A 21,168-nucleotide genomic window follows, 5' to 3' on the forward strand; every position below is an offset into this window, starting at 1 on the left:
GAAAAAAACAACTGGACTTAAAAAAGGGAGAAAAAATGTACCAACTTGTCCAGAGACCAGAAAGATAAATCCAACTCTATTCAGTCTGTATAAGAGTGCTCCTTTTCATCTTTATCACTTACAGATCTCAAGCTTAACCCACTCACTTGTAGGTCATAGTCATATGTTCATAGTGCCTATGAATACACTAGGTCAAAGTGTGGGGCTAGAAGTACTTAAGCAGGAAATAACTGATACTACTAAACTACTATAACTGATACTACTAAAAGTATCAGTTAGAAATATCTGATTTCCTAAGTTTCCCCCAAACTCCATGCAAGAGGTATGAGGTGTACTGCTGAGTGATATGGCAGAACTTATCCAAACGCTCTCTCTAATAGAGGCAGCACCACCCTTGCTCCAGTCTATACCTGCCTCTGAAAGCTCTTGGAAGCATAAAATCACAAAAGGTGTTTAAAAGTGGTAGATAAGGGAATACTAAACTTAGGACAAATCATAATTTCTTCAGTCTCACCTCCACAGCCCAGGTGGATACCTTATAGGTTGAAGAATGGAAGAGACTGGTCTGGTTTGGACTTTGCTCACTGTGGACTTTTTTCCCCTATACTTTGGAAAGGACTTACAAGAAGGAAATTTAGCAGTTGGCTGGATCTGCATTATCACAGCAGTGGGAAATTCGGTGGGTATCATCAGATTTCTGTGAACTAACATCAGGCTTCCCGAATTGCTGCTTTATTTGTGCCCCGGGGGAATGCAGCCAATATTGTCATGGTATCGCTGAGGCAAATCACAGAACCTGCTTTCCTGTTTCACACTCCCTATATGCCACCCTGTTGACAGTGATTTCATGAAAGAGATACCACAGCCCATCCAGACACGCTGAACTCCTGATTTATACTTTGTTACAAGGCACCCCTGTCATCCCACCTACCTGCTTTGTCCTACTATGTATGCATGATTTTGATTGAAAAAAAAGAAAAAAAAAACAAACAAAAAGAAAAGATGCTCTACATTCAAAGGCATTCTGCATGTCTAAATTTTCAGGGAGTTTGCCTCTTAAAATTTTCCACTTATCTGCACTAAGCGGACCTAAAAACTTGGGACCTTATTGGGGAGAATATTAATTTTAGATATTCTGGTCCTGTATAGTTAAAACCCAGATGTAACAGACAGTGGAAAAACCACCCCCAAATTGTCCATTTCCCTATCTAGCAAAAGGACTTTACTTTTGCAGACTGTCACACATACACTGCACCTGCCTTTCCTTCACATCCTGACTACCCTGGTGAAATTAAAATGCATATTTCCTTTCCTCTTGATGCTTCTCCTCCTGTGACAATTTGTCATACTAGTTGAAGAAGCAGCCTGTGCAACAGAGAGTGACATAGAATAATGTGTCATGTCAAATATATTAAGCATTTTAAGGCATCACAGACCTGGAGGATTTCAGATTAAAAGAAACAATTGTTTGAATCCTAAAAAAATGTTATAAAAACCACAGGGAGTTTTATATTTATACCTGAGCTTGAATAATGCCTGTGATTTCTGTTTAAGGTAGAGGTATGTGCACAGTTATGGCTGCAATGTTAAGATTGTAATTGGCATCAGCTTTTCAATTTCATTGTTCCAAAACAATGCCAGACTTAACATTGTGGGCTTTGGAGTTTTTTTACTATTTTTTTCCTATGGACATTGATGACAGCAGAAGGATTGAGCCAAAAAGTATCAGTAACTTCCGGTAATCACCTCTACCAAGTGACACTGAAGTAGGATTTTCTTTGCTTTAGCTTTGTGAGCTCCCTGATTTTGTTGTAATACCATGTGACTGCTGGACACAGTGGTGGGGGCTGCTGTACAATGGGGCTCTGGAAAGCAGAACCACCTTGAGGTTTTCAACCCAAATTCATGTATGACGGTCAAAGGCCTTGTGGTGTGCTAGTAAGTTACATGGACAGGCCTCCCACCGTATCTTCCTCTTTTTTCTTGCCAGGAAATTTATTCTCAGAATCCACTAACAACAACACCAGATTTAATTAGAGTAACTAGGAGACAGAGTCACATTCTTACCCTTTACATTTCTTTTTGGTTGGTTTTTATATTAGTGAATTTGCTGCTCTGAAGACTTGTTTTTATTGTGTGATGAAACCCTAAAGCTTGCCACGAAAACACTGCCTAATCACGAGAATGAGAACCACCAGGGAGAAGGAGGTGAGGAGAAGCTCCTGTGCAGCTGTAGAAATCCAGTGGTTGTTCGGGTATGAAAATTAATTGAAGTTTGGGAGAAAAGAGTATTTTTATATTTTAGCATTATTAAGATAGTTACACTGGTTGTTTAACAGCCTAGCTGAGGTAAGAAAGAACAATTCTGTTTATCAGATGTGGGTCCCAAAATTTCCTGCATGGCCAGAAAGAATACCATCTTTGAGAGATAAGTTTTGTACATGAAACCAAAGCCTTTAAGAAAGTCCAGAGACTTTACATTTACACAAGGCATGTTACTATATAGAGGGAGAGTTTGCAGCACTCATAATTTAACATTAGTTTCCCAAGGACTTCTGAGGAGTCATATAGAAAATATTACTAGACGTCCTAGATGTCCATGAAACTTAGAAGAAAAAAGTAAAGGGGTATCAGTCTGCAGAAAGAGACAGGTCTGTCTCAGCATGTTGGAAACAAAGCTCAGTGCTCAGTAGATTAGCAGATCACAAATCACATGTTGAAAGCAAAACTGAGAGGACATGAGAAGCCTTAAAAATTTCGCCAGTCCTGAGTAAAAAGTAAAGAGCATGAGAGATTTTTTTCCTTCCTGCATTGATCACAAAGAAAAGTAGCATCCAATCTTGAGACAGAGCTGAAAATACATCTTGAAAAAAGCAAAGGTTGTTGCTTCTGTAGACTATGGAGGAGGGTGAAAATATGCCTGAAATCAGACTTCATAGAAATAAAATGTACTGTAGAAGGACAGGAATCCATATTAAAAAAAAAAAAATCAGACAAAAGCTAAACTAATTGTAAATCTGAAAATTTTAAAGATATGGCAATTTTCCAGTATGTATGCAAATGCCATAGAGAAAGATCCTAAACCAAATATTTTCAGCATGAATAAACTTCTGGAATCAGGAGAAAAGGGAGAATAAAGAACACAATAAGATTATGTACATATAACTGTGCTGAAGAGAATATAGGACCCATGACCCGAAATTGTCAGATGTGTGTATGTTGCATAAGGATCCTGCAATGTTCTCCCAGCAGCTGGAGTGAAACCTAAGTGTGAATACAGGTGCTTCTCCTGGAGATTTACCTTCTTTATAGAAGCAGGACTCTGAACAAGAGAAATACTTCAGGAAGAATGAGAAAGCCCTTCAGCTTCTTCCAATGCAGTGCACAAGGCAGGTAGAGAACACAGGTGTGTTTCCTCTAACCCAGTCTTTGCTTGCTCAAAAATAAGTTGTCCTGGCTGGAACAAAATGGATTCACTCACAGTCAGACTTAGAGAAATGCATAAATTAATCTCAGAAGAGAGGCACCTACTAAACTTCCTTGACAACAAAGGGAGCCTAGAGGACGTCTCAGGTTGTGTATATAATATGCAGATAAGAAAAATAATCTGGGATCAATTCCATGAAGAGTTTTGAAGGTACAAATCTCATGTGGGGAGCCAAAGTATCAAACAGCATTGGCAGAGGTTGCTGACCCGAGCAGTATAAGACTGAACTCCACAAGTTTCTTTAGATATACCCAAGAGTGATTATTGAATGAAAAATATTTTTGCACTACTTTCACTGCAAGGGGTAAGTGTAAAATAATTCCTGCATTAAGGGCTTGAAAGATTCTGATTTGAGACAGTAGTTGTTAGAGCTCCAACTTGTATAATGTGCTCTAGAATAAGTGAAGCAACACATGAGGCTCCTTAGTTGTCATGCACAATGAACAAGCCCCGCAAATTCAGTGTTAAATGTGAGAAAGCTCAAACACACCAAGACTTGGCAGTGCATTTTCTTGGCACAAATCAAATTTTAACTTGTCCCTTTGGAATATAATGTAATACCACTGTCATTTCAACAAGAGCACTTGAATACCTTTGGCCCAGATGAAACCAAATCACTTTGGTAAAGACACCATGGTTTATTTCCCTGTCTTCCACTGGCATCAGCAAAGAGAAATTATCTTGCATGGCTGCTCTAATTATGCATGCCCACACCATGAAACTTCCCCGTCTTTTAAGTAGTCTAGTTTAATTCATTGGAACATGTAAACTAATAATTTACTTGTAATGGCTTGAAAAATTCACCCTGTGCCCAGAGAATAAGTCTTGTCAGCTTGCAGAGGTTTCACTGTGGTTTTATAACCCCAGCCCTTTGTTAAGAACAAAACTCAACTGCACGATGCCATGAGCAAGAGCATCCAAAGTCTAGAGCAAAGTTTCTGCACTCAGAGTCCACTGCAATGCCCTCTCCCCAAGCCTAATATGAAAGAGTTTATTTTCTGTAAGTCTTTTGCTGCTGTTGACTGCCCATGCCATGGCTTCCACTAAGTTTATTTACTTGCCCCTGAGGCTTTGAATGAAGGACTGCTTACATTTAATTACTTTATAATGCAGCTTGAATAGTAAATGTGTGTCTGCTAATTGATAGCTCCTTCTCAATGAGGCTTTTTATCCCTGCCTGTCCCCTTGGGTGCTCTGGGTAACTTCATTGTTAGGATTGCTGATTCAAAGAGAAAGGGTACAGGAAATTCATATTCAATACTGTACAGTGTAGCCCAACAAATGTGATCCACATCTGACTTCCAGGGAGGTGTGTTCAAAGGGGAATAAACAACTGTCCTGACAACAGAAGCGCATGGATTGCATGTCTGAGGCTAGGTTGCCATTGCCTACCCATCCTTTACAAAATAACCTTTTTTAAAATAGGTGTGGGTGTATTAATCTGAAATTAAGTAATTCATCATTTTGAATTACACATGATTTAAGTAATAAATCAGTAATTAAGACTGAAGCAGACAGTCATAAGTTCAGCACTCCAGAAGTATTCTCAAGGGACAACAGCCCAGTAGAAGAAACATCAGTGTGAACTTTGCCACTAAGCTGAGAAACAACAAAATTTTGGAATTTTGAAAAATTCTCAGCTGCAGATTGCTTTGTTCAATAAACACTACCATCATGGCTCTACCCAGGAAACAATTGCTGTTTTCTACTCCTGCCTGGGATGGGGCCCTGTCATGCCTGTCTGCACTGGACTTTAGACTGTTCAGGAGAAAACAATGATGTCACCAATAGTTTTTGAAGAGGGAAGATCTGTACTGCTTGGACAGAAGATAATTAAAAATTTAGGGCCCATGCATAGGGTTTTGCCCAAACCATTCGGTTTTTGCCCAAATTGAAATGATCCTGCTGAAACAGAAATAAGCATCATGCATTGTTTAAATGGGAATTCAATATCTGAAGAGAAAGTCTTTGCTGCAACAAGTCTAGGAAATTGTTCAGATAGAAGCAGTGGCTGCTGAGTGATGTTTTAGGATATGACACAGCACCCAGAGACTTGGATGAAACTTTTTATATGAAGTGCTAAAGAGATGGGCTGTGCAGTAGCAGAGATACTGTCATTGCTACAGGACTCAAATTTTCCCTTTGGAAAAAAAAAAACAAAAACAAAAACCACTCCACAAACCAAATAAAATAAAATAAAACAAACAAAAAAGTACAAGTTTCTGGACATGTCACACAGACAAGCAAGTGTACAAGGTTATTCTTGTACTCTGAAGTTTTGCACTGAATGCTTGATAGGAATACTTTAGGAAAATCAAAAGTGCAAATATAAACCTTAGAACAATTTCCAGATGACTGAAACTATCATTTCACTTAGAAAGCCTATTATTTATTCCTTGTGTTATTCCAATAGATGTAAAGTCAGCGTTGTGCTAGGCACTTGTCGTGGTTTTAAACTAGTAACAAAAAAAATATTTTTTGCTGTGAGATATGGATTAAAATAAGAGCAAAACAGGCTTAAAACTTAAAAGGAATAAAGACAGTTTATTAACAAACTATAATAATAAGAATACCATAATAAACTTTCAGAAAACCCTTTTACTTCCCACTACTTGACTATTTCTTTGTACACGTAACAACATAGAGACAAAAAAGTTTAGAATTTTGGTGGTCAAAAACAGTCCTAATTTCTAGAGTCTTTTCATCAGTCTTTGTAGAGAAACAGAAATCTCTTTCTGCTAATTTATGGAGTTTTTAGAGTTTACTCCTCCCATTGTACACCACTCTGAGGTGTGCACGGGTCAAATGAGTCCAGGGATGCTATTTTTAAGGATAAGTTATTCAAAAGTAGAAGTCTTCTTCATCTGTTTCTGTGAGCCTTCCTGGAAAACAGCCATCTTCATGCCCTCTCAAGGCTTCAAAATTTTCACTTTATTCATTTCCAGCAACTCACAGTATCACAACCACTCTCTCTTTTCTCCAAAGTCCACACTTTTAATACTCTATTCCTCTGATACTCTAGTAATGAATTAAAGGAGTCTTTAAACTACTAATGTCCATCTCCATAGCTGTAACAGAAAGACATTTCAGCAGCATCTTCTTTCTCTTTCTTATTTAAACTTAACTCTTTTCTTCACTGTTTTTGGTGGTTTTATGATGTCTTACATGTTGATTGTCTCTCTTTCTCTGTCTTTTCTAAGAAAAAGGAGTAATCTGTCTGTTTATCCAGGTAGTAAAAGAATTAAAAGCTTTAGAAAGCTGCAAGAGTTCATGGTGTCAGGTTTCAGTCCAGCAGCTGAAACTGAAAACCAAGCTCAGCTGACCAGCTCTGCTTCCCCCCCGCCCTTCCCTGCGGCCTGGTTCCGGCCTGGGGGGGGGGGGGGGGGGGGAAGCCAAGACAGAGCTTGTTACCTGATCAGCAGTCGGAAATCAAAGAGAACAAGACAGCTCAGAATGTACCTCTTAAGGAGGTGTTTACAAGTTGAATTCACTTTTTAATGGTCAGATCTGCTGTCAATTCTTGGAAATGACTGATAATTGGTCTGGAGGAAAAACTCCCATCAGCCACCAGTAGCTTCAACTTCCCCTCTCTCCGATCTGTCTTAAAGGTGAAGCTACCCCATGACAGCACTACATTAGAAATTATTCAAAGGCAATTGTCCAAAGTTATTTGGGGGATTGGTGTAAATTGCACTCTTAAAGAATAGAGAAAACTTGGTCTTTGTGTCATAATATAAGAAGTAGCCTGGAAATTGCATCCTTATGATGTGATCACAAGCTCCAAATACATGGCAGCATATCCCTGAAGTTTTGGAACCTAATTCCTTTACTCTAGAAGTACATAGAGATTTATGTAGCATCCTTGATTGTACTGAGTATAACATGATATATTTCTGGTTTGCTAAAGCAACTGATAAACAATACCAAGCTTTCATTTGCATATCAGGATTTTCAGTCTTCCATGCTCATGTACAGAAAATTATTACTGCATAAGGATTTAACCAGACAACATTTTCAAGCAAAAGCCAGCATACATTTTCGCCAGAGACCAAGATCGGTCAGAAACACATTCACAGTTTATTTTACTATCCTTTTTAAACTTTCTGCAAGTCAGATGAAAAACCAGGCAGGTTTCTGTTGCTCTTTTTTAAAAAAGCTGTTCTTCAAAAGCCCTCTTTTTGCTTTGTAGTTTCAGCAGAGATAAAACAACTGTGCACATCTGTGCTTTTCTAGTTACTGCATTTATTTGTTTTGTTCTTGCATTTCTTCCTTATTCTTTGCATAACTGCCTGAATTGCGATAGAAATTCCTGTGCTCAAACAAACTCTTCCTGTCTCCTTGTCTTTCTCTGTTTATCCTTTTCATATGACCTTGGCATATTTTCTTCTCTGTTGTCATTCCTAAATATTGTTTTCTCTTTCAGGTTCAACTTTTTTGACTTCTTTGCTACCATCATCACTTTTATGATTCTTATTTTAAAGCCCATCATAAAAATCTTTTTTTTCTGTTTTATGACTCTGTCTTCCCTTTCCTTCTTGTAAAAACACTGACTGTTTTCTCGGGAAGCTGTAAGGTGTCATTTATTTTCCCTTTGTTTCCCCTACACTTTAGCTTTAGATAACAGAGGATATGTAACAAAATATACATGGTTTTGAGACAACTACATACAATTGAATTAAAATTAAAACACAAAAATGAGGAAAAATAGATTCTAGTGAACTACAAGACAAAGGGCAGATGCTGTTTGCTTATCTTGGTACTGCACCTTACTGAGATCTAACTTTGTAGGTCAAGCCTTATAGACAGGAGGCTTTGCAGCATTCAGCCCTTAAAACTTAGCATTTTAGAGATCCTCCTGACAGCCTTTCCTCCATCTACTCTGATTTCCAGCCTCTGGGTTCTGATCTGTAGTTATTGCTCAGTCTTTCATTTTACACTGAATATGATAATTAAAGGATTTCTGACATCAACGAGCAGAGTCACAATAATATAAAACAGGCATTGTCCATTTGGTCAGAAGACACCAGAAGTTTTTGAATTCACTCCTTCCAGTGGCAAACGCCTTATCATAATGCATGGTCATCCCCAGAATATATCTTTGTCAGAAAGTTAAGATCTAAGAGGACACCATTTCTTTTGTCACCAGTGATCATGGCTGGATAAATGGAACAGATTTCATTTTCAGGTGAGTATTTCAGCATCTGCAAGGGTGTCTATTGATTGTTTTCTACCATGATTTTTTTGGATACCTATCATCAGAAATGGTGACAAATGGATAGTCAGATTGGAAGGAAAAGGCGTGTTGCATGAGGTGGGATTTGCTTTGGTTTTGGTTTTTAATTGTTATTTTCAACAACTAGGTAAACTTAAATTGGATCTAGAGCTCAAAGTGCCACTTGCCCTCCATTAAGACCCTATTCTCCAAGTGGGTCCAATGGAGTGGATGAAAAAATGCAGTTGAGCAACATAACCCAAAGTCTAAAGCTCAGCATCATGTAAAACATTCAAAGTGTCACTGCTTGAAGAGTAAACATTAAACCAGATTTTTAAAAGAGCATTAATTCATTAATATTTTCTGTAATCTAACTGAATATTTTCTAGTAATCAACAGATTAAACATTACACTTTACAAACTGCTCCACTTCCTGAATGAATCATTACATGAAATCATGCAAGCTAGTGCACTTCATAAGCTCTTAAACTTTCATTTTCATGGTATTATGCAGTGATTGTTTAATGTGAAAAAGAGAACATCCCTGCTCAGAAAGCCTGCACCCATTGCCCAACTGCTGTACATCACTCAGCATTAGCTACCCAGGACAACTGCCCCAACCATTAAAAAAGAAGGTCACATCTGTTTTCAGTTTCTTTTATCTGGTCAAAAGAGTCTTATAGGCTTTCCTGCATGAAGTGAAAAAAAAACCCAAAACAAAACCAAAGCAACAACAAAACAAAAAAGAAATAGAAAATGTCCTTTAATGTAGAGCAGCACCTTTCTGAAAAGCAGACAGCCTGATGGGTGTACAGCTCTGTTGGGCAATAAAAGTTTAATATTCATCTGCATCTTCTGCACTCTGTGGGATCCTGTACATACTTCACAGGCATCTAATTCTCTCATGTTTTAGGGGGCTACCTGGTATACTTCTTTGTGTGAGTCTTTGGGGAACTACACAGATAAGTACTGATTTCATGACCAGGTTTAGCTGTGACAAGGTAGGTGACCTATTCAAACAAAATCATCTTCACTTTCCACATATTATTATTCCCTTCTGGTTTAGTCCTCTCCAGATTACTGGGTTTCTTACTTTTTCCCCATGGAGATTGGTATTTCTTGGCACAGGAATTTCAGCTGCTGTATTCTCCATTGCCTTGAAGGCCTTCATTGAGGAGTAAAAACTCACTCTGTATACACTGAAAGACTCATTTACCTCAGTTGAGCTGTACTGCTTTGTGCCAGCTGAGGAGCTGACCTACCTTTAAGAAGTTGACAGGAGGCACTCTTTTAACAAAAAAAATAAAAAAATTGTTTGTTACCTATCGGAACACTGATAAGTTCTTTCATTTCTACAACTGACACCTAAACATCCAAATTCAACACCCAGAGATAACACAGGCGGTGATACTAAAAGACTTTATGTACTCCAAGTAGTCCCCTGGTATAAATCTTTGAAGGCTCAGAGCCCTAACAAATACAACTGATGTACATGTATTGGTTCATAAATTCTGTTTATTACATCTTTGGCTGCCCTCTATTTGTTTTCTATACTCTCCTCTGCATGCTGAAAAAGATGTTCCCCTACAGCTTGTGCCTACTCTGGTCCATTTTTGCTGTAACAAACTAAAATACCTGAACAGGTTTGGTAGCAGCGATTTTTTTGAGTTTTGTCTTTGCAGTGACAACAAACACATCCTAATGAATAGTCAAGTAAGCAGACATAAATAATTAACAGATTTTCTTATTATTTTTAGAACATGCTAATTCTGGCTGGATCCTGGCATATAGAACAAGGGAATGCTTTGTAAAATCCCCTGTTGTATTACAGAAATGTTACAGAAATGTTACCATTTTCTTCTTCTTGCTCAACTTTCAGATTCTTATTCCCCCTTGAAGAGCAAGACAACAAAGTCAACCTACCACAGTAGAATTTTAACCAATGGTTAATTAGCCATTCAGCTTCAATATAAAACTAAATTGCTTTCCAAAATACTTTTGTATATTTCCTGAATTTCCTGGATTATTTTTTTCCTTTTAAAGAAAGAAAGGTTATTTAATGAACACCACAGGTTTTGCTTTCTAGGTTCTTGTAATTTTTTCATTTTTTAATTTTTTTTTTTAAGATGGTCTTACAGTGGTAACTGGCAAGCAATCCTGTCTCAATAAATCAAAAAATACAGCCGGGTGCCAAAAGAAAACACTTGCAATGAGTCTCTCCTACTGAAACCACATGATTTTAACTGATATTGACAAGCAGTACATTATATCTTGGTTGAGAAAATTTAGTTAATATCGAATCACACACCCAAAAAATGAAAGATAAAAAAAAATAATTTTCAAGATCCCAAAGCTCTGGAGGTGACAATTTTTCTACCTTCACACATTTTAGCAGTTACCCGAAGGGATCCATTTGAAGATGGCGTGAGCAAGACACGATATTTAGTAATGCTGGACTCTAATTCTGACCGGCTGTCGTGATTTTCTTTCCAAATCTTTCATTCACGAGTGCTTTATACACTTTGGAAAATAAGAGATGGTTGAATATATGACATCATTGCTGCTGACACCAGGAAACAAAAGAGGCACATTTCCATGAGAAAGGTGGCTTTTCTGCAGCAGCAAAGGGAGGGAGGGTCAGAGGTTCATTCCTCTGTTTGCAGGCTATGGATAGCGCTATAGGCTTACCATGCCTTCCACTGCGGGGCTCGCAGTCAGCAGAAACAGCGCTGAGCCCATTGCTGACTACAAAAAGACCATTATCCTCTAATAACAGTTGTGCTGTCTGTGACTTTTGCATGGCACTAGGAGTTCGTTTCATGTTCAATGGCTCTCTGAGAGAAGAACAAACCAGTCTGCCTCTTCTTTGTACGGGCTAGTTCTGTGAGGGCAATGGACCAAGAACAGGGGAAGTTGTTTCGTGACTGCTGTTGTCAGCAAGTCTCCCCCACACAGTTACTGACTTAATTTGACCTCTTTATGGTAGCAGACGCCATGCACATGCTGTGCAGAAATAAAAAGATGAGTCTTTGGATCACAGGAGTTTCTCAAAATGCCGCAACACCCCAAATTAATTCCCATATATTGTTTCCTACAGCTCAAGTGGTCCATAGTATACATAAGCACATGTTAACAGGGGACATTTTGACAATTAACACATATCAGAAATCTAGTTTTCTTTGAGTATACTTCTAATACAGAATTTTTGGCTCATACAACAGCTTTGGGGGAAAAAAACCCCAAACACTATGATTTTGCTTTTGGTTTGAGAGAAGAAGTAATTATCTGAGATTACAATGTTATGGATGTCTGGAAATATTTTTACATCACATAAACATGGTCTTCTTAGTTTCAATGAGAAAGTATGAAGTGTGCTTTCCCTCATCATGTCTTGTGAGACTAGCAGGAAGAGGAGTGCTTTTGGAAATGTTCTGCAGGCTCAGGGAGTATGTTCCCTGATTGTGGAAATAAGTGAAATAAGCCACCCCACTCTCTTTCAGCAGCATCAGTGTGATTGATTCAGTGCTGCAAAAGGTATATTAAAAGGACTCAGAGAAATTGCAAAGAGATACATCTAGGCTTTTTCTATAAAGTGAAATAGCTAAAAGGAAGGACTAGAGATCCTCATGAAATTATAGATAAATCCAGTGCTATTTCTTGAAACAGATATTGAATGGACAGGACTCTTTTAAAGTTCAAATCAGGTAGCTCTAAACCCTCACAAGACTAATCTCATCTTCCTGCTTACTCTCACGTGCTGGAAATGTCTGTCTCTTATTTGCCAACAAAATGTCACAGGCCATACCTAACATTTTTAGTATATATCTGACCACAGAGCAGCCCAGAAATTGCTATATCAGTAAAGTATTCTGAAAGGGACACTGTAATCTTAAATTAAGAAAGGCTGCGTCTAAACTAAGGGGCACAATAATATTCTACTCTAGTGTCTCAGTGAAGTAGCATCAGCAATTCCTCCCTATCCACAAAAATCCCAAATGTGCCACAAAATCCCCTCACTTTACCACTGTACCTGAGGTGACCCTGCCACAACAAAGCAGCACGTGTTATCATTGCTGGAATCATAAGCAGCAGACAGACCGTTTTACAGAGTAGGATATTTATATACCCAATGTGTTCGACAGGCTGCTCAAAAGAGCAGATGAGCACAGCATTCAAAAAACACTGGGTGTGTTTGTGTGATATGCCTGTGTATGTAGCCAACTCAAAACACTGTTCTCTTGAACTCAGACAGTTTCCAGTATCAATTTGTCTATTTATTTATTTATTTATATATTTTGGTGACTATTTGACATTCCATCTTAAATTAAGAAGAAAATTAAGCCTCCTGCTTCATCATTCAACTCCCTCCCTGCCATATGGTTGCTCTGATTCATCCCAGCCATCAGCTGGTGCAGTGCACAGTTCAGGGATGTTTTAAGTTTTACCATATTTAAGGGCGGGAGGATTTATATGTTGCTCATCTTTTTGGTATTCTGGACTTGGATGTGCCAACTAACAGCACTCATCACTGTCTGAATTAACGATATTCTTTTTTCTTTCAGACGACCAGTCCATGCAGGAGATGGGAAGGGGGAAAAGTACTTCAATTCCAATTCTCCTATGCCCAAGGCTGTGAAACCTGTAAATGTAGTGCAGCGTACTTTCTCTGTTGCAAATTTAGCCCAATTCCCCCACAGCAAGTGCAGATACATTAAGAAAAAAATAGACTACATTGTGTACAAGTGATTTAAGCTGCAACTGCTGGGCTTTGGTGTTATATTTATTCCCTGAAAGGTTTATCCAAGTGTGTTTGAAATGTAGAAAATTGATGACATTAGACAGCATTATACACTGGCCTGCTCTTTAAGTACCAACAAATCATTCGAACAAATAGCTCTACAGAGGGAAACGCAGGCAGGAAAAGCATTTTTATGAAGGCACAAGACAGGGCATTCCCACTATGGAGCCTATTCCCACACTTTCTCTATTCCCCAGAGACAAGAAGACACTTGTCTGCCAAGCCTCAAATCTCAAAGCCCGGAACCAGTGCTACCACCAAGGCCACCACCAATATCCTCAAGCAAACAGTAACTAACAGATAGACCCACCTTTGTACCCACAGCTGCTTCAGACAAATGTTGAGCACATCTGCCAGTGAATACATGAAAAATCAAAATACAGTTTACCCAACCCACTACAACAACATCAAGTGGACCATTTTGGCCTTTTTCTTGGTCACTAAACAAACTACAGAGAAGAAAGAGAAATATGGATCAGAACCAAGAAAATAAGTGCAACCACTGGAAAAACAATGTGTTTTTTCACTCTATTTAAAAGCATGGGCCACAGGCAGCTTTATCCAATTTAATGAATTGCTTTCATGTTCAGAAATATTTGCAGAGGAAAGAAGTCTAATTTCTGATGATTAAAATCTGTTTGAATCGTGCGACGGATAAACACCGTGTAACGTTTGCACAATACTTTTTGCATACATTTGAGCATTTAAAAGATGGGGGTTTGGATTAGATAATCTTCAGAGGTCCCTTCCAACCTTAAGTATTCTGTGATTCTGTAACTTGCATGTGTTAAATTGCATCTTGTATAATTGACTCTAAAAGACTATTCCTAAGCCATGCAAGATTTGAACCAGAAGGAGGTTTGCTTTTTGGTGTTTTGTTTTTTTTTTTAATTACTGGTATAGTCAAAACAGACAAGCTTTCAAGTATACAGGCTCTTCCTCAAGCTTGAAAGAAAAGCAGAGGTCTTTGGAGTTTCATGGGGGCTGAGAACAACCACTTTGAATTTAATCAGTTAGATCATTAGAGCATGTAGCAGGTACCTCAGAAACACCTACAGCAAAACAGATGATATGTATCTCCTGTGAGAAAAGGAGAGAGGTTATTGATCATCAATTAAACTTGCAAGAATTAGCAGTCATAGAAACAAGAAGTGCTATGAAACGTGCTATAAAAGTAGTGTTTCTCTAAAAAATCTTTATTTCCAATAATATTATGAGTTTTAGTTCCCAGGTACTCATTTTGAAGCATTTCTCAGGCTTCCCTTGAAGATAAGAACTGAATAGAAAAAAATTAAACTAAGAGTTTGTAAGAAATATTCTTTCCCAGATCTTTGAGTTTGTCTGTTTTCCATCATTTATTCACTCATTCTGGTGTTTGTTGATTGGTTGGTTTCACACACACAATTTCCTTGTGGATGTTTGATGTGCTTGCTAAAGTATATTTCACATGGGATATGTAAGCTCCATGTCTTGTAATGATCCAGTGGATAACAAGGCATTGTAAGAGTGGAGATGTGTGAGCAGTGCTTACACATGATGTCCATGTGTTATGAATCTGTTTATATGTGTTTGTCCATCAGAGTGCTGCTGTAGTGTTTAGTAAAGATCCTCACTGGGGGCTGGAGGGCTGTTGAAGGAGGTCAGAACTCATATTGCATTTGTGGTGGACTTCAGGGAAAGACTCCAGGTAATAAAGGTGTCATTTATATAATCTGAGGTACAGCATAAGCAGGAGCATATTGAAATAGATGCTTAAAATATATTTTTCAAGGTGGCTCATTGCAAGACTAACATACTGCAAAATCCTCTGTGTGACGCAGATGTGCCCTCACAGTCAGATATGGAAAGTGAAGTTACATGTGAAAATGAAAAGAAGTTGACTGGTTTGGATTTCTGAGGATTACTCTCCATGTTGTACATACTTCAGGTTAGTCTTGGAGGCCTCCCTGATGTGTGGTGATGGTATGTGAGCAGGTAACATACATCAAAACTAGGCTGGTCCTGGTGAAGTTGCCTTAGGTTGTGTGGTTTATGAAGGAAGTCTTCTCTGTTCTGCAGACACGAGATTCAGCATCTCCTTCAAGTTCCATCAACCTGTTCAATGTAGTCTTTGTGGATTAAGACATTATAGATCTTTGTCTGTTGCCTTAGTCACAATGTAAGGACTGTGTTTTAAGCACTGCTAAGGGTGGTTTTCAGAAAGAGGCTGTGATACCACATTTTTATACTGAATATTTCAGTAGTCATTCTCATCCTAAAATAGTTGTTATAGCAGCCCCACGCAGGATTTTGTCAACCAGGCTCCTTCTTTAGACTATGGAGACATTTCCCTGCAGAGGCAGACCATGCCATTTTGTGTAAGGCAGGTGGGAAGTACCATTTGAAGATATCCATGGAACTCCCCTAGCTGCCTGTAGTTAATACAGTTTTTTTGTAGTTAATATGGTTTTCTTATCAAGCATTCCCTTTCCTTTCAGGTTCTTCACAAAATAAATGAACTGTTGTTCCTTCACAGGGTGAGATTTACAGGTTTCTTTTTCCAACCCATTGGCATGAAAATGTTTAATGGTGGTATTCCTACAAGTTCCAAGGAATTTAATGAGAAAAGCCAATTCTTCAATAATTTCTGATCTAAAAAAAAAAAAAAAAAAAAAAGCACTCAACTCTCAAAAGTCCACCAGAAGGAGGATTGAGGGAAAACTTGACACAAAAAATTTCAGGAGTAAATTCCTTCAGCTCAGCAGTTCCTATAGTTCCAGAAGAGTGAATGTTTCCAATACAGATCTTGGATGAGTTGGGCAATCTATTCACAAATATTTACTAAAGATGTGTGAGCTGGCACTGGTGTTTGGGAGTCAGTCTCTATCCAGATGGTCTTGCTTTAATCACTGGACCAGGACTGTTGAATTTCTCTTAGTTTACAGCAGCTAGAGTCAAAATAGGACAATAAAAGTTTCCTGCTCATTTTTACATCCAGGCTCTCTATTCCTGTTCTTGCAGCCTTGGCTCAACTGTTCCTGTTTCAGCAGCTTCCCAGCCAAGAGCTTCCTCTTCTGATGGTCTCTTGGGACAGAGCAAAAGGAATGGGCAGCTAAGCACAAGCAGCTCAATCACCACACTCTTATCCATGACAGATTATGGCAGTCTTATTCCTGAAAAATACTGGCACCGCACGCTGTCTAGCTCTGCCCTGTTGTCCTGTCTGTACAATCTGACTGACTGAAGCATTGGCCAGCAGCCCATTTTGGCCATTTAAGATTTTCTGCAGGTTCAGACAGTATATAATATGCCTAAGCTACATGGTTTAGATTTTCTGGATAAAATAAGACAAAAACCCGACTGTTTTGCTTTCAAGGGAAGGTGAGTTGAAGAAAGACATGTAACTTTAGGAACTGCAAGGCTTCTCAAGGACCTACAGTTCATATCAATCCATCTCAGCAGATCATTTCTTTCCAATGACCATTTCTTTAATAACCTGAGATGCTCTGAAGGTAACGATGTCAAAGTAACCTCGTTCAACCTAATCTGCATCAAATGCTTACTAAATACTGCTAACCACAAAAAAAAAAATTGCCAGTTTGTCTCACTATATCAGTGATCAAACTGCTAACATAGCAAGGCACTTTAGTTCATTAACAGTGAATAAGATACTAATAAGTACCTCAGGCAATTAAACCAAGCACTGCATTGTATTAGGGTTCTTGCTGCACTTTGGACAGCCTGGTGAATATGTATTTCATGCAGTCCATGCAGCAGTGCCAATGACCCTGTATTGAAAACTGGCTATATCTTTGGTGCTTCTCTCTTTTTTTACTACAAAATCCTGTCAGGTCTATGCAAAAATCTGCTGAACACAAGCAAAAAAGGTAGGTAGGTGCTAATAAGAATGGCTTGAAAGACTGTTAATATAAAATCCAGACGTTTCTTGTTAAAGAATTTAGAAGTATTCTCAAAGCTAGCACCAGCTGCCAGTGCTGCTATGCCATAATTGGTCAGATGCTATGGTAACAATATAAAAAACACTGAGGTAGTTTTACAGCACTTTACTTCATTTGACCATTACATTTACTTTAAATTCATATGCACCTATCAGTGGATGTTTTAGATTAAAGCTCCAATTAATTCAAAATGTGAAAATAAGCTTTGTTAAAATATCCATGTTTCACTCAGTTAATACATAAATGAAGCATACACTGCCTGTCTGCATTATCTCTATGTCACTCTCATCCCCTTTTCCTCTAACCCAAACACAACTTTTTTATAGCTTCAAAGAAATCTCACTAGAAGTTTTGATAAGTGAGTGTGAAAGAAGACATGATTCCAAAATTAGGTCAAACAGTTCATGGCGACCTAAGAACTGTCCTGTTACTGTTCTAGCAAAACATAATAAATAAATTGGAAAAGTTGAAAAAAAACCCAAACAAACAATAAAACTTTACACATTCTTCCCTGGGTACACTGATAGTAACACTTGTGTGACAAGTAAGGATTGCACATATCTCAGATGTTCTATATGAGGCAAATTACAGGTCAAATAATTACCTAACACCTCACCTTTTAGAATCTGAACCTAACCCCATCACCCCTTAAGCCCTGCCTCTGGGGACTAAATAAAGGCCCTGTTAATTCAGTGTCAACAAAACAAGAGCAACTAGGATAACTGGTATCTAAACTCAAGCAGGACTGAATAAATCTATTAGCAATGCAGTTGGATAGCAGCTACAATTTAAATTAGATAAATGTGAAGTGATATGGAGTACAAGAAAAAGCCTAATTATTTTTCACACACTGCTGGGATCTAAATTACCTAGAGATCTAAATTACCTAGAGAATTTCAGGAACAGATCTAGCACTTATCGTTAGCAGGCTGGCATGCTGCTGAGATTTCAGAACAAGGAAGTGATTGGGTAAAATTATACAAATTGCAAGGATTGCTAAAAGAAATTATTGGAACATGCTAGGATTTTATGATTTGGTGATACTTCCCTCCCCCCTTAATACTGTGCACAGGATAGTCTGTCTCAAATTCAAACTCCTGATGGTAAAGTTTTGTGTGTATAAGGGATAAGACAGTGAGAGATTAAATATTGAGAACAATTAAAACAACCAAGGCTATTTAGTTTAGAAAAGATGAGTATAAGAATGACCACACAAAATAATGAATAGTTTAGGGGGAAGAGATCTGGTACTCCTCCACAGCCAGTCCCAGCTCCGTAATTCAATTACAGGAGACAACTTGATTAAATTGACAGGCAGTAAATGTGAAATGAACAGAAGGGAAAGTGTTTTAAAGTAGCACATTATCAGTCCATGGAATTCAATGTCACAGGAAATTGTTGAGGAAAAGAATTTAACAGGATTTTAAGAGGGTTGAGTTATTTATATTGACAAGTAAAACTTTTGTGCCTATGTGAAGTTAAGTCAAAAGTGTAAGGGACTTTAACCCTTCAGAGAGTAGGAAGCTTTGAGTACGGGCTTGAAGAGAGGCATCAGGATACACGAAGCCAAGGGGAATTCTCCTTCCTTGGAACTTCAGAGATGGCAGAGTGCCTGTTCAGGCAACCATCACATTTATGGTATTTGGTGAGGAAGGAAGAGGAGAGAAGAGAGCACTCTGGCATTTGTTCAGATTTTGATTGTGGTCAGGATAACATGTAACATCCAAGTGAGTTTTCCCTAAAACAGCAAACATCCAACAATATTTAATACACATGCACCAAAATGCACTGGACACATGGGGTGCTTGCTTGCAAAAGGTGGACAGCTGCTGGCTGCAGTGCTGTCCCTCCCTGCTCCTTCCTCAGGAATGATCATGTGTGCTCAGCTAAAGCACTACTACAGTGCTCTACTACACACTATGAAGACTAGACACCTAGATTATCATCTTTGCAAATGTTTTGCAGCTTTTTCAGATCACAAAACAATGAGAAAATATAATGAAAGTATTGCACAGCATCTCACATTCCCTTAATCCAAATGAAGCCGCAATGAGCAGATGTGCAACATGTTACTACACAAATCATATGATACTTATTTAAACGGGACACTTTTAATAAGGAAGCATTCATAAGGAAACAATGTTATTGCTGCTAGAAGGTATGTGACTTACTGAATTGCAGTGTTTGGGTATTTTTTTAAACCAGCTGAAACTAACTACATTACCAAGCTTAGGAATCCTACCGGGCAGTGTGGATTGCACCATTAGCTGCCTAAATACCTTAGCACTGTGTTGTTTTGGTTCTCAGGAGTTATTTGAATGTCCAATTCCCAGCGACACTGTTAGGATCAAAGGTGCCAGGTTTCCTATGGTGCAAGGATAATATTGTCAAGCTCAATAGGCATACTCACTGCATATACCCATTTCCATATCTGCTGCATCTTAAATTAGTGTTTGTACTTCTCATATTGCTGTGAACTTTGGTGTGGATTTAACTCGCAGTGAAATCAGCAAGGCCTAAACTCAGACCTCAGGTTAAAAAAATGTGAATGGATTCTGAATGAGATGAGAGTATTGAGTTATGATGTTATGACATTACAGAGGTATAACAACCTAGGCAGTACCAACCAGCAGCTTTGTGGGTTTTCATTTGCGTTTCCAAATTGTTTGATGCATTGTCAAAATGTCCCTTTTAAGAGCTCTGGAGAAGCATATTTCCATGGTTTTTCAAGAGATTGCTTTCATCAGTTCCTGCAGAGTTTCTCTAACTGAATCAGTGCCTCATTTTAATACATTTTACACAATAATGCTCTGCAGCTGCACACAGAAGGCACGGATAAACAGAGCAGTAAATTAACAGGCCTCTGAAAACTTCCCAGCTAAAATTCTTGTCAGATTTTCTCAGTTACATAAAAAAAAAGTAAAAAAATCTCCAAAAGCCTAATAAAGCATCCGTCAGTTCTTTATCATGCATTTAAAATTCAGATCCAAACAGGTCTTGGTTTTTTTATCCATTCTGACTTTCTGAAAGACATTTCATTTATATTTAACTCTTTGACATACATTTAAAGGGAAAGTTAACAAGACGTGGAACGTTTCTGAATGACAGGGAAATAACCCTTGTATAATGCTTGTCTTTGCACCTACTTGCTGACTACTCAGAAAAAGAACTGTGGCATGTTAAACAATTAGAAACCATCTTCAGGTATGATATGGGCCTGTGCCAAGGTTGAGGTTCCAACTAAAGTAATATCCTTATATTTAAATATCTTCTTTTATATCGCTTGAAAGATTATATTTATGACCTGAACCCATCCATTGCCTTTGGTATGCTGTCAAATATTTTCCAAGCTACCTCCCAGTAAGATCTGACTTCTAAGTCTGCAGTCCATCAGGGTGACAAGTGCTGTTGAAAATCTGTATTATAGTAAGAACCTATTTTTTGTTCAATTTGGACGAGAAATTGTGTGAGAAAACTTTTTCCTATTTAAAATAGCTTTTAAATTAAATGGAAACTTGCACTAATTATATTTTTGATCAAAGCACATCAGGCTTATGGCAAAAGACTCATATATATCAGTTGCAATTGGCTATGAAAATAAAATCAATTGCTTTTGGTTGAGACTTTTGCAGAGGAAAAACGTTACTTCCTAGCTATTTCTAAATTTGCTCCTGATCTAATAAGGAAAGTAAAAAAGAAATAAAAGCCAAGAGAATATAAAGTTTAGCCATGG

The sequence above is a fragment of the Poecile atricapillus genome, chromosome 4 (genome assembly GCF_030490865.1).
Source record: "Poecile atricapillus isolate bPoeAtr1 chromosome 4, bPoeAtr1.hap1, whole genome shotgun sequence".
In the NCBI taxonomy this organism is placed as follows: Eukaryota; Metazoa; Chordata; class Aves; order Passeriformes; family Paridae; genus Poecile; species Poecile atricapillus.